Below are 14,981 nucleotides of genomic sequence, written 5' to 3' on the forward strand. Positions count from 1 at the left end.
TTTTTTTGTGGAAAAGGGGAGCGTTGATTAACATTGACTCCCTTTTTTTTTTCTAGCAAAGTAGCAACAAAACATGCTTTTGATTAATACAGAGAGTGTTTGCCAAACACTAACCCTAAGTCCGGGTTGGCAATTAAATATCGCTGATCTTCCTCCATTGAATCCTCTACCCCCAAATACAGAGATTAATCATTAGTAAATTTCTGTAATGACCTGGTCCCAGTTGATTGCGGTGAGCCGAGCCGCTACTTCTGTGTAGTTCTAGGAGGTCCACCTTATGTGAGAAGGGGTTAGTTTTGCTAATCGTCTGGGGGCGGCCATACTGGAGAATGCTGACGGGGCTGCCCAGGCACTTTTCGCAGGCCAGAGTGCCCCTTTTCGGGGGCGTTGACGTCCGTCTCGGTCCCACGTTCTGATCCCGGTGTCTAAGTTCTTGGATTGGGAGAGAACTAAATACCTCGATTGAAATCAATATGGTTACATATTTCTGGGTTGTACTGTATGTGTATCCCACGTTGACATTTTTTTTTTTTTAGAATAAATTTGGATCAGAAACAACGTTTACTTTACTAAAGATTTTTGAAGGATCGTTAAGTCAATTTTACCAAAAACCAAATTATTTTAAGAATCTTATTTGTCTGTTTATTTCTTTCCTCAACATAATGGATTTTGTTCGATAATTTGAATTGAAAACTTAAAAAAAAAAAAAAAAAACTTGAGATCGGAATAAAATGTCTCAGCAAGTCTAGGTCAGTAAGTACTATTTTATTTTGGAAAGAAAAAAAAAGCACGTAATTGGAGGAGGGTTGGCTATGTTTAAAAATTACAACAAAAAAATTTAAAGAAACTTGCGAATATGGAGTGGGGTATACCGACAAAGCAAAACTATTTCGTTTTTTTTTTTTTTTTTTTTTTTTTTTTTCTCGTCCTGTAAGTTTAAAACGACCTAGTCCCAATAAGCGAATGCTTCTAAAAGTTTTTTTTTTTTTTGTAGTTTTATTCGTAAATGAATGTGTTACTTTTTCCCCCCCTTTTTTTTAGATTTGATTCCCCCCCCCCTTCCTCTGGGGTGTGGTGGGTCGACCGCCAACAAAGAAAGTCCTTTTTGCTAGACAAGTGCGCAATTTGTTTGCCGAAAGAGACGCACATTCTTCGGAGCTTTATCCCCCCACCCCCTTCTCATTTCAAACTCCATACAATTTTCGTTTAGTCGATCTTTTCCGAGTCGAGGACTTTTTTTAACATCTATATTTTTCCATGGAATTTTTTATAAGTAAAAGCATAAGTAAAAACTTGAATGAAATACATTTGACAATCTTATTTCAAACTCTGAAATGTTTATTTTTTACATATTATAAATAAATAAAAAGAGGATAAATAGATCAAATTTAACTTTGAATGAACCCGTTAAAATGTTGTGTCGTCATTCCGGACTTTATCACCAACTCGAAACTTAGGGCATTTTGGATCGAGGACATTTTTTTTTTTTTTTTTAACAAGTTGCTTTCTGCAGTTTTTCGGACCGTGCTGAAATAATGACGTTATTATTTAAGAACCTATTCTTAACATGGAAACGGGGATTTGACTTCATCTAACAATTTAATGAACAAAAGATATGCTAAAAATTGAATTTAGCTGAAAATCTTATTAAAAAAATCGCAAAAGTGCAAACAAAACATACCTTAACGGCAATTAAACGTCATTGATCATTACAGATACATATTTTTACATTGACGTTTTTTTTTTTTGTTTGTTTTGTTTTTGTTTTAATAATAATAAAATTTGATCAGGAACGTTGGTTTTATAACGTGACATTTACTGATTGGGCTTCTATTAGTGTTTAATTAAATTTTCGATTTTTGAGCGATTATCATTACTCCCCAGATGACCATCTCGTTATCCCTGTGTTTTTTTTTTTTTTTTTTTTTTTTTCAACTCAACACTCGACACTACTTGTGTTTCAACATAACTAGGCGCCTTAAAATAAGTTAAAACACGAAAGAACTTATACAGGTAGATAGAAGAGTAACTTCTCTTGCCTTTGGTATAATGTATTTGTTATATATTTATTTTGGGACAATTTTTTGGTCTGTTGTCTATACTGCAAAATGCCCACAAAATTTAAAAATTCGAACTTAAAAGTTATTTTAATAATGAAAAAAAAAAAAAAAAAAAAACACGTAAAAATCAGACTTGCAAAATGGTCTGCAATAATCGGGCAAGAAATTAATTCGGTGAATTTGCGCTGTCACCGCTTAGAGAATCGGCCAAAATTAGTCGATAAAATTTTGCAATCATTTTAGGAGCTAACCAAACCACTGTAATATAATCGTTCTATCGTTAACCGTTAGTTAAAATATCCATCTACAAGCTTTTCTTATATTAAAAACAAAAAACAACTAAAGTTTAAGTTCTTTTTCTTTTTTCTAGTTTTCACAAATAAAATGTAAAATAAATACAAAAATTAAAATTTGTTTTCAAATAAATAGGCAAGGCACGCGTTTATTTCATCTAAATTTGTTGTTGTCTTAAAGATATTTTTTTTTTTTCCAAACAAACTGCCTTTTTATATAGTCTGAGGTTCAATTTCACCCATCCGCCCTTTCTACATATGGCCTTCGGTCTTTATATAGATGTACAATTGTACATATTTATAAACGACATTACACTTGCGACGTGGTCCCTAGCCATGGTAGAAGCCATTTGTGGACGACGATAGCGTCTTCGGTTTTTGTCAAGAAAACCACACCGAAAATTAATATGAATTTGGATATAAACGTTGTATCTAGCAGAGAAAGTTGAGTTAGTAGTTAAAGTTCATGGCGTGAGCATTGTGCATGTGTGTTGGTTTACCTTTGTTCTTGTTAGTGCGTGTGTATCTGTGTTTTCTTAATTTACTTTTGTTTCTTTTGTAATTTTCTATCATTTTGTTCAAGCTGGGGATGGGGCATCCTACTGGATGTCAAACATTTACCTGCTATTTTATATATTCCACCTGACAGATCTTTTTGAGATTGTAACCGTTCCTTTAAGTACAGTTGTTTGAATTTCTCTTGCACTTGGTTGACCAGGTATATTTGCCAGGTAGTTTTTTTTTGTTTTTTTTTTCTTTTTCATGTTCAGTTGGATGATGGAGATCTTCCTTAGATTTCAGTGTCTTTTTTATGGCGTGCATAAGATCTGGGTATTTCATTATCTTTTCCCTATCAATTCTGTTTTTTTTTTTTTTTTTACATTTTCACCCCAAACAAGGCACATTGCCACTTTGATGTAAGGGGCTACTATTAGGGACACAGGCTACAGGTGTACTAGGTGGGGAGTTATGCAGCAAGATGTCGGTTCACGTTACACTTGAACTTCTACATGTCAGTATAGTTGGGGAAGCAGGAACCCGGCAGGGAATTCCAAAGTCTAGCAGTTCTGGGGAAGAAACTACTGGAGTAGAAGGCTCTCTTACATCTAGGGATCTCAACTGTGAAGGGGTGGGATTTAGCTGCTTGTCAGGTTTGTCGGGGGGGTATTTACGTCGAGGGGGTACAAGTGCATGCAGTTCGTCAGAACATTTACCATTAAAGTACTTGTAGAACAGGCACAGGGGATGCTACATTTCGTCGATGGGACAGAGGCTGAAGCTTGGATAACAGTTCAGGACCTATTAGGTGGGCGACTCTCTTTTGAATCTTGTCTAGGAGTGAGACTAGTAGCAGATGCACCAGCCCAAATATGACAACAATACTCCATACATGGGCGAATGGTGACCTTATAGAGGTACAGGATACTTTTGGGCGTTAGTAGCTTTCTAGCACGGTAGAGAGAACCTACCTTTTTTGCAGCGGTCCTGGCAATGCTCTCGATGTAATTGTTCCAACTCATGTTTCCTGTGAACGTTAGGCCGAGGAGTTTAAAAGATGTGCTTTCAGATAAAGAGTCTTTGGCCATGTTTAACTGTACTTCACTTTTAGAGATTAATATTAAATCAATAATATTAAAAAAATATATCAATTACTTTTAGTGAATTCTATTTAATTCAGAGATCAAACCCTGACAGATATTACCACTCTGACTCAACATACCCTAAAGCTCTCAAATTGTGGCTTCACCAATGGATGGTTTAAAACAGGGGTGACCAAAGGGAAGTAAAAACTGCCAGAAACTGGAACTTTGAGAAGGCTTGCTGCCACTTAAATTTCAGAGAAAACCAGCTGGCAAGAAACTAATGCTTAACGGTTATTGTGATTACAAAAATTATTTGCAGTGGTTATAAGAAAGAGGTAGAGAGTGCTGAAAATCTGGGATGGCTTGGTGTCACTTTATATTTTTTAATAAATTGTAGCGAAGTGTATTGCTATAGTGGCAATGACATGGTACAACAATAAAAAAAAAAAAATGAAAATTCGTTAGTTAGAATCAAAGTTTTATATGTCAGCTTAAACGTTATTTAGATTTGACTTTTAAAATTTTGCTAAATAACTTTATTTGTGAGAAATAATATTTTAGTCATTTTTATAGCGCAATATTGTAAATAATTGTTGTTTGTAATTAAGTGAACCTCTAGAGCAAGTTTTTTTTTTTTCTTAAAGAGGACCAAATGCTTTATACGGAAAAATTAAATACTAAACAACACTTTATTAAACACGTCATTAAATTTTGTTTCATTCTGAACTGGTTATTTTCCCATATCGAATTCTTTTATTACTTCTGATAGTTTTTGATATTTTGTGCTGAACAGCTCTTTCTGTTATTAACGGACATAATTTTTGGCTATCGATTTAAGAACAATAATAAAGACCATTCTTTAGTTGTGCTTTTCTTTGACCTATTCATTTTTATTGTCGATATCATTTGTAGTTTATTCTTATATACATCCGTCATCTGGTATATATATTTTATGACTCCTATCTCTAACATCCCAAAGAAGCAAATTTGTCAATGCTTTTGTGGTTACTCCCTTTGGTTTTCGCCTTAAATCAAGGAACCCAAAAATCATTAGTTAGTATTAAAATTTGAAATTAATGATTTGTTTTTCCATATTTATTTTAGAAATTATCTTGTTAATGTTCTGTGAAAAATCTTTGTCCTATTCAGGGGCTCCATGGTGTCCTGAAGTTTGGGAAACCCTGGTTTAAAGGATTAGTTGAAGTACGACAAGGTAAATTTTTGTATATGAATATTTTGCAGACATTTTGTAAACAAATAGTCGAATAATCGATTCTATTTAATCTATAGAATATATGTAGGAATGGCGGCTAAGAGATCTCTTCCAACTCTCCAAAGTTGCGATCTCATCACTGGATGTAGTTTATGGTCATATATGTAGGAATTCAATGCTGTTTGTACCATCTATAACTATATAAAGAGCTAGCTGGTTGGCTCATTATCACATTGTAAATTTGCTACTAAAAATACTTGAAACATTTCATAACTCTAACCCTTATCCCTGAGTGACTTCCGGGCCTTGATAAGTGGTGATCACTGTGTAAAAAAAAAAAAAAAACATAGTCGGCACGGGAGACACACTTTGTATGCAGACAGTCGCAAGGAAACAAAGACAAGAAAAGAATTTGGCTCACTTTCTTTTCAGTTGAAACAAACAGACATTTATTTACAGGTACTTCCAGAATATCGCCTTGTCTCTTGTTCAAAATTCTCTTTGTGCTTAACAAGACTCTACTGTGTTGAACATTTGCTACTCTGTCTTTGTCCGGCCATGTTTAGGACACGTCTTTCCATGTTGCTCTCAAGCCATATGTGTAACATTTCTATTTCGGTCTTTTCTAGACCCTCTCCTCCTTTTTTATAATCTTTTCTTTCCTTCTTTGCTGTGACATCGCACACGACTCAATCATTTGCATACGTTGGCTATTGTGCTGCTGCTGCTATACATACGTCTGTGCTCTGTTACAATAACGTTGTTGTAAACACAAAACAAACCATTTCTAATGTATTCATATCTATATGATACTAGCAGGGGATGGGGCACCTGGCATTATCCAGTCATAAAATATGCTTAGATATGATATTTTAAGATATTCATTATTTCATATTAAAATTACCTAAAATGATTTCCAAAGTAAAAAAATATGACTTTTGTGCCAACAGCTAGAATCAAAACCAAAACTGAAAGCAAAATTTGTAGCATTTCGGCTTGAGATGTTACTGCGTGAGTCATTGTCAATCGGATGAGAAATAGCTGAAAATAAACTGACATAATGTAATAAATAAATATATATATATATATATATATATATATATATATATATATATACTAGCAAAAGTACCCGTCGTTGACTGGGTTCAAAAACAGCCTACAGAAAATGGACTCTGATTTATTAAAGTATGATAGGTTATGAAAAGGAAGGATTGTAAAGAGATAGCTTCGAATTTGGGGGTATCAAAACCAAAACAAAATATGATGAAAGTAAAAATAAAATAGATAAACCCCATAATTTATTATACCATACCTGTTCATACTGAAACACTTGTCACAATATTCTGTGGTTCTATATTAAAAAACCTTGTTAAACTTTGTGACATATTTCCATTCTATGGAGGTCAGGCACGAACGAACGCCCCATAATTTTATTATACCATATTTCTTCAAACTGAAACATAATTATCAAAGTATACTTATGCAGATAGATATGAAAAGTCTTTATTAAAGTTTGTGCCTATTTCCATTCTATGGAGGCCAGGCGCAAACGCAGACCCCACAATTTTATTATACCATCCCTATTTAAATTAAAACATACTTATCAAAGTATTCTTATGTACATCTATATCAAAAACACTTGTAAACGTTTTTTTAATTTTTTATTTCCATACTTTATGGACCAGGCGCGAACGCAGACCCCACAATCTTAATGAACCACCGTTCTGCCAGATCAAACATACCCATTCCTGTGTATTGATACATCTTCTATCATTATATTTAATCGGTTTTTTAAAATAGTCAACCATATAGGAGTCTATTCGTGACCAGGCACACACACACACACACAAACGTTCAGCTTTATATTATAGATATATAAGAACAAGTAGTTAATAAAACACTTTGAAAAAAAGTTAAAAACATTTAATTTTAAAAAGGAAACACTAAATAAATGGATAGTCTTTAATCGACGGAGTTTTGAAGAAATACTTTCCTTCTCATCAGAGAGTAGGATTTAGCAAAATGCGGGATCGGATTTTGATTGCAAAAGTATTAAATGAAATTACTTTATAAATATTAATTCTTTAATATTTATAATTTACTTTAGTTTTGCCATCTTGGATCATTTTGGTAAACTTAACTGTAATTCTTATTTTATATATATATATATATATATATATATATATATATATATATATATATATAGTGTGTGTATGTGTAGAAAAGCAGTTCAAGGCAATTTACACTTGCCAAGCTCTAATTTCTTTCAATTTTATACCCTTAGCAACTATTTTAACCGGGTAAAGACTCTTACAAAAATAATTCACAAAAAAATGCAAGCATTTAACTGCTCTGCGACCTTCAGTCTCTGAAGAAATACAGTTTTAAATAATGGAGACAGACAGACATAGTAAAATCCAAACATGCAGAATCCAAGAAAGTTAAATTTCCATTCGCACAAGTAAAATCCAAGGGAACCATGTAATTGGAAGATGGTTCAAAGTAATCCATAAGGCAGAAATCTGTGGAATAATTCACAAATAGGTACAAGGAAAAGGGAATATTATTAAAAGAAAGATAAAATGTGCGTAAAAAAGAAATGGAACAAATATACAGCTCGACTGTCGAGGTAAGATTGAATTAAGGAATCACTTCACTTTTTGTTATCAAGTAAGATCTATGACTTACTTGTAGTTTCATTTAATACTTTTGCAAGCAAAATCCGATCCCACATTTTGCTAAATCCTACCCTCTGATGTGAAGGAAAACTCTGCGGATTAAGGACTATCCATTTATTTAGTGTTTCCTTTTTAAAATTAAATATGTTTTTAACTCTTTTTCAAAGTATTTTTTAACATGTTTTATTAACTACTTGTTCTTATTATAAGCTCTATTTCCTATTTGGTTTTATCGAGCTTTTACATCTGGTTGAGATTTCTTTATAAATATTAACTCTTCAATATTTGTAATATACTTTAGTTTTGCCATCTTGGCTTATTTTGGTAAACTTAACTGTAATTCTTATTTTGTGTGTGTGTGTGTGTGTGCATGTGTAGAAAAGTGTTCAAGGCAATTTACACTTGCCAAGCTCTAATTTCTTTCAATTTTATACCCTTAGCAACTATTTTAACCGGGTAAAAACTCTTACAAAAATAGTTCACAGAAAAATGCAATCATTTAACCTACCTTGCACTGCTCTGCGACCTTCAGTCTCTGAAGAAATACAGTTTTAAAAAATGGAGACAGACAGACATAGTGAGTTTTATAAATGAGATTTCTTTTAATGTTTGTCCATTCCACTTTTTCTCAGAAACTACTGGCTGATCTAGCCAAAAGTTTGTATGAACCTTTGCTATGATAAGGTGCAGCAAATTAAGTATTATGGTATCAATTCAATGCACACCTCAAGATTAATAGGGATTAACATTTAATGCAAACATGAGCACAAATTGAACCATCTTCAACCATCAATTTGGCATAAAGCACTCATTAACTCCATGATTTAGTCGAGAGGTATTTACATTGACATTTTAAAATTTTGATACACATTTATCTTCTAAATGTGACTGTAAAATAAAGCAAGAAATTAATTAGCTTTTTCGCTTGCTATTAAGAAACAGATCACAACTTGTTGAAAATCAAATCGGTTTCCCTAAAGAAAGAAACATTGAAACACAAATGCAAAATATTTCTCCAAACCATATTGTGAAACAGAACTGTTTGTTATATTAAAAATCCAAACGATCATTGAATTAAAAAAATAACAAATAATAGCTAATTAAAAAAATATCCTTTTTCAAAACCAATGTGCAAATTAATTATCCTTGTGACTGATCTCACATATCATCGTTGGCAGAACTCTGAGTGATACGAGTATGCATTTTTGCTCATTAGGATTGAGCCAGCCCTAGCTACAACGTGTTTTAGGTGATTCACGAGGTGCAACTCCGCGTTGCACACACTTCAGATGTTACCATTTGCTGCGGTTAACATGCTTGACATGCACGTTCAGGAATGCATCTTGCTGCAGGTTGCCTGTACATCATTCTATGGAGTACCACCTTGTTGTCTATCCATCAGGCGAGTTTATTCGGGAGTGCATCTCCCCCAGTGAATTAAACACACACCCAGATATCAACCTGGAAATTTATATGATTTGGCACGGTACATACAGCACCTAGTCTTCCCAAATGGTTACCAATTTGGTACTGACCAGGCTTATTGTTGCTTAACTTCAGTGATTTGGTGAGAACCAGTGTGTCAACGTATGCAGTATATAAAAAAAAGGTGTTGCATCTATTGTTTAAAGTTGGATTCATTTGGAATAGGGCATTTTAACTTTATTGGGAATTGAACCCAGTTCGTATTATTTGGATTATTAGCATTACTGTTCTCATCTGTAGCGTTATTTTTACAACGTTTTGGCTGATCTATCTTCTGACCTTCTTCAGGTGTCCCTTATTAAACTCAGTAATTTTTCCTTCAAATTTGAGAATCTGCACAGAGTTTCAAACGGAATCCTTTATTTAATCCATGGGAATAGCATATTCTCTTGTTCCATCAACCATGGCTGAGTACAAGTCTTCTATCGTAAAAATCTCAAACGTCTGTTTGTGTATGTATGTTTGTATGTCTCGCTAAAACTTTTGACACACGACCAACACTGACAAAATTGATATCGTTTGAAAGCTCAGTCTCTTGGCCAAATAATATCCAAAAATTGGCTTAAAACATTAATTCTTTCGCCATCAACTGGGCTGTTTTTTACAAGGAGGGATATTTTTTGCAAGTCATTCAAGCGTCGCATGAACGGCATCACATAAAACATGTTATTTCAAATGTGCGTGATGTCACAACCGCGGTGGGCACATCGATAAGACCATTTGCTTTTTTCACCTCCTTTTCCTTTCGCATATTACGGGTTCAAGCTACTACAATTAATTTTTTTTTTTTTTTTTTTTGCTAGCGCACAGGTACTTGCTGATATTTTGAGTTGTTTTAATTCTTTTTTTTTTTTTTTTTTTTTTTTTTTTTTTTTTTTTTTGGTTGCTCAACCAACCCCCTTATACACACCCGGGCAATGCCAAGCACCCAGGCTAGTTAATTTGAAATTGTACTTTAAATATCAGCTGCACTGAGGCTTGAATTTTTAACCTCCAGAAGAATGTAACTTACAACTGATTTTTACATCATTTTTCATGCATTTCTGAGCCCAAGCCAAACATTTTTCTTATGAGTTTGGTTGAAGACAATTCTTGCTATGGGTTTAATGCTTCTTGCAATTTAGTTTAAGATATTGTAGCGTGTCTTTCTGGACAAAGAAGGTAGTCCAGTCTTGTCAAATCTAACAGCACTATTGCTGCCCGGCTGCTTGATAAGTTGACATTGAATTTTTCGAACATCATGAGCAGAAACTGACTTTCTTGTATTTTTGTCCTTCCTTGGTTTGATGTTTGGATTTTCAACAAATAAAGACAATGTTCTTTGATCTCTTCTAAGCTTCTTGGCTAGATCTATGAAAGATAAACCTTCTGCAAGGCCTGCAACAACACATTCCTTTTCACTAGCTGTCAATCGACCCTTTCTAGGCATTTTTGGAGACCTGCAATAAAGTAATATACACTTAAAATTACCAGAAAATATAAAAATTAGCATGATTTTAAAAATATTTGTTCAAATTCCACAAAAATTAGGCAAATAAGACACTTTGTTATGCTCTTCCAATGTACCAAATTTCACTTCTCTGCTTTTCATAGCAATTTCAAAATGAAAAAAAATATTGACCTGCAATAAAGCGATTCATCAGCTAAAACATTGTGAAAATAACACTGAAGATGAGAACATTAGTCCGAAGATACCAAATTATCAATCCTGATATAGTTGATTGGTTGGTTGGTTTTGTTTTACGGCATATCAACCCTTTTTGGGTTATTTGATGCCGAATCCAAAGATTTTGAAGAAAAATTTTTTTAATAGAATATATTTGTTGTTTTCACGTCGGTTTCTATTTAACCCATAGTTGGGACCCTAACAGGTACTCCCACTCCGGGTCAGAGTGGACCTGGGAACAATGGTAATTAAAGGGTGGCTCCACACTCCCCAAAGCCCACAAGCTGGAGCCTTACCACTGGATATAGTTTAAGGTCTTATCCAGGACCCCCATTGAGGGACTTTTACCCTCTGCAGGGGGGCAGTCGGCGTATTCTAATGCCCCACCGACAGGGCCCCTGATATTGTTGAAGATCTTGACATCCCCCTCTCTAAAAATGGATTACTCGGTTTATAAAAGACGCTAGAAAGCAGTGACCATGCAGTTAGTAAGTTAACCTTGATGCTACAGCATTCAAGATACGTTGGAGTATACATATCTTATTTGTGACACTGTATCATTTGTACAATAAATTTGTTATAACTTAGTCTGTGTGTCGAGCCCTATTTCATCTGATTAATTGATGTTGATTATATTCCACCAGGGATTTAAGCAAATCTTCATCTCAAAATTCTGAAACAAAGTGAGATCAATTTTTACATTTATTTATTTGGATGATGATCAGGATTATTATTAAACTGGGCCAGTGTTTGGGAGAGATGAAGAAACACTAAAGGTGATTTGGTGCATCACAAGTCTAATGTTTCAAAAATGCTTGCAAAGGAAACGTTACTCCTTTTTAAAGGAGTAACGTTTCTACTTTGTTCAGTGGACAGCAGTCCGATTACGCATATCGTGTGAGTAAGCTTATGTACAATTATCGAATGTGTCGGTGAGGTAAGGGCAAAATATAATTAAAAGCTTATGTAATTTTATCATTTTCTATTTTCGTAAATTAGTGATCAAAATTGGCAGGCAAGTCAGCTTGACATGACTTTGCTTTTTTCTCGACCTCTTATGTTGGAGTTTTGAATTATATGAAAACAAGATGGAGTACATTTACCACATTTGGGGAGGAGCTCCTAAGAGCACCATTTCCTGCCTTGACAGGGTACAAAAACCGTCTTCGAAATCTAGTGGGTGAGAGTCTTTTCATCTCCCTACATCCTCTTTTTCGCGGAAGAGACATGAATCTATCTCTGCTCTGTCATTACTTTTATGATAGGTGCTCGACTGAACTCTAATCTGTAGCCCCTCCCCCCCCATCCCGTAAAAGCGTTCGTAACAAATACTTGTCAAGCTAGAACAACCGTTAACAATTTCCTTAACTTTCCATTTATGTCTAAAACTAAACGAAAATTCCATGAGCAGAGTTTCTTTCCTAGAACTATACATCTGTGGAACACAATACCGTGAAGATGCTTCTTGGTTGACTATAACATGGTCGTTTTCCAGTCTAATGTTGTTGTTGAGTTGTCTGCTTAAGTAATTGTCTCACAATCTACCTAACATTTCTTAAACCTTATCCTCGAATGGCTTCCTGGCCTTGATAAGTGGTGACCTTCAAGTAAAAAAAAAAAAAAAAAGATCATTCACAGGCATGAATTGGAATAAACACAGATGATATTGCCAAGTCTGCTGCAAAAAAGGTAGCCTCCTTTACCAGACAAAAAAAATTTCTCACAGCTGCCAATATCCTATACCTCATAAAGTCACCATCTGCCCATGCATGGATCATTGCTTTCACATTTGGGCTGGTGCATTAACAACTAGTCCATCCCTCTTGGACAGGGTGCAAAAGAGAATCTTTTACCTAATAGGTCCCACTTGTCTACCAAGCTCCAAGCCTTGTCCCATCATTGCAACGTTTTGTGCTCCAACAAACTTAATGCATTTATATCCGCTCAACCAACCAGACTAGCAGCAAAATCCCACCTCTTCAGACCAAGATATTTTGTGGAAATCAAGGGAAATAACTCATTACATGACAGGGATCTCTGGACAAATTTATCTTTAGTTGACCTTTGACAACTAAATACTTTCGTTTACTAGCGAAATAGAAAAGTTGCTAGCCAAACCCACATGATTTTTGGAATGATATCTTCGTTCTGTGACAATTATGTACATAATAAAAAATTTTTCCGTATTTTTTTAATAAGTGTAATTCTAAATATACAACAAATTTTATGTTGATACTTGAACGTATAAACATTCTGATTTCTTCAGATGTTTTTATAAACAGCCTTCGTTTAAAAAAAAAAAGAAAAAAAAAAGAGTATATTGTTCTATTAATCTGTTATTGTTTAAATAATTTAACTTTGTTCATTTTATAAAAAAAAATTGTAAAGATATTTTTCATTCAGTAGTGAGCTTTGGAAGATTATCGGTGAAAGAAATACAATCGCCAAAAGATAAGCATTTCGTTATTTCTAGTCGCCACTTTTAAAAATCATTCACAAATGCAACTGTTTCACTCGCAATGTAGAGCCCTGCATGATTACCTCCCTTTCAATGTTAGTGAGTAAAATAAGGGGGAGGCAACCAATGACCGAAAGTAAACCTTTTCTACTTCCCATCGTCTATTAATCTTTGTTGTTTCCGTTAGAAACATTTCCATTGCTAATTGTACAGATTGAATGGATTCATTTTTTAGAGGTTTTTTTCCCCCCCATCCCAAACAAGGTATAGTTGCCACTGAGACGTAAAAGGTTAACGTGATTGGGGGCCAATTTTCAAGTGGACCACCTAAGTGGGGAGTTGTGCAGCAAGATGTTTGTTCACATTACATTTTAATTTCTCCATGTTGGTACAGTTAAGGAGAGAATTCCAAAAGCAAGTCCTTTGAGGAAAGAAGCTATATTAATAGAAAATCTTTTGGCATCTTGGGATTTCTACAGTGAAAGGGCGGAATTTTGCTGCTAGTAGAGTTGGTGGGGGATATTGATGTTGAGAGGATGCAAGTGTATTCTGATATTAACACAAAACCATAAACGACTTGCATTCTTCGATGAGTTTATACCTGCTCTCAAGGACAGCCCGTTGCTTCAAATGCATTGATAAGCCGCCTACATTTTCTTCTCTTTTCTTTTTTTTTTTTTTTTTTGCGACAACAGACGAATTCATCCTTAATCATAATAGCACGTCGTTAACCAAGATTTTAGATGAGGAGATGTGAAAGAACGTCTGTTTTGTGTAGGTGCTGCCACCTGTTGACGAAAAAAGGAAATGTAAACGTTACTTTTTATTTGACAGCAAAATATCCAATATCTATTATATAAAGTGCAAACGTCTGTATGCCCAGCTAAAACTAGAAAAATATGCAACAACACCCACAAAGTTGGTATTTTTTTTTAATCAGCGTAACCCTGAATATATAATATCTAAAACGAAAAATAAATAAATTTTTAATTTGAGGATCAAATGACCATTTATATTGTTTAATGTTCTCAAAACGTACACATGCTTCTATAAATGTTTTCAGGTGAAGAGAAGTAACTCTTTGTTTTTTTTCCACAGAGTTATTTTCCTTATGTTGATTTAAGTTATGTGTGTATGTCCAGAGAGAGGAATGAACTGGAGAGTGGAAGACAAAGAGAGCCGGAGTTACACTTGCTCCAGGCAATTTTGAGTAGCCGTAATAGTAAAATATCTATACTATTATATAAAAGGATCTGTGTGTGTGTGAGTTCGTTCCTTATGTACTCTAAAACGGCTAGTCTGATTTTTATGAAATTTTACGCAAATATATTTAATGTATCTGCCAGTGTTCTTAGATAGGTTTTGTATTGCAATGTCTTCGATAAGTATCGATAATTGAACAAATCCAATCAAAGAAAGCACAAACGGATTTTGACCAAAGTTACACCTTACACAGCTTAACATCACAAGTGCATTTGAGAAGTTTTATTACCAGAAGCAGAAAGGTCCAGCATATAAAATCAACAGTAGGTTCTTTGATATGAC

At 34.3% G+C, this 14,981-nt stretch overlaps 1 protein-coding gene across 2 annotated transcripts in view; it reads left to right on the forward strand.

The window, feature by feature from the left end:
- Positions 1-14,981, forward strand: part of LOC145242171 (bifunctional protein GlmU-like) — a 38,242-nt gene that overhangs the window by 3,258 nt on the left and 20,003 nt on the right. The window lies entirely within an intron of this gene.

Source organism: Euprymna scolopes, chromosome 21 (genome assembly GCF_053919585.1).
Source record: "Euprymna scolopes isolate OS-2025 chromosome 21, ASM5391958v1, whole genome shotgun sequence".
Taxonomy (NCBI): Eukaryota; Metazoa; Mollusca; class Cephalopoda; order Sepiida; family Sepiolidae; genus Euprymna; species Euprymna scolopes.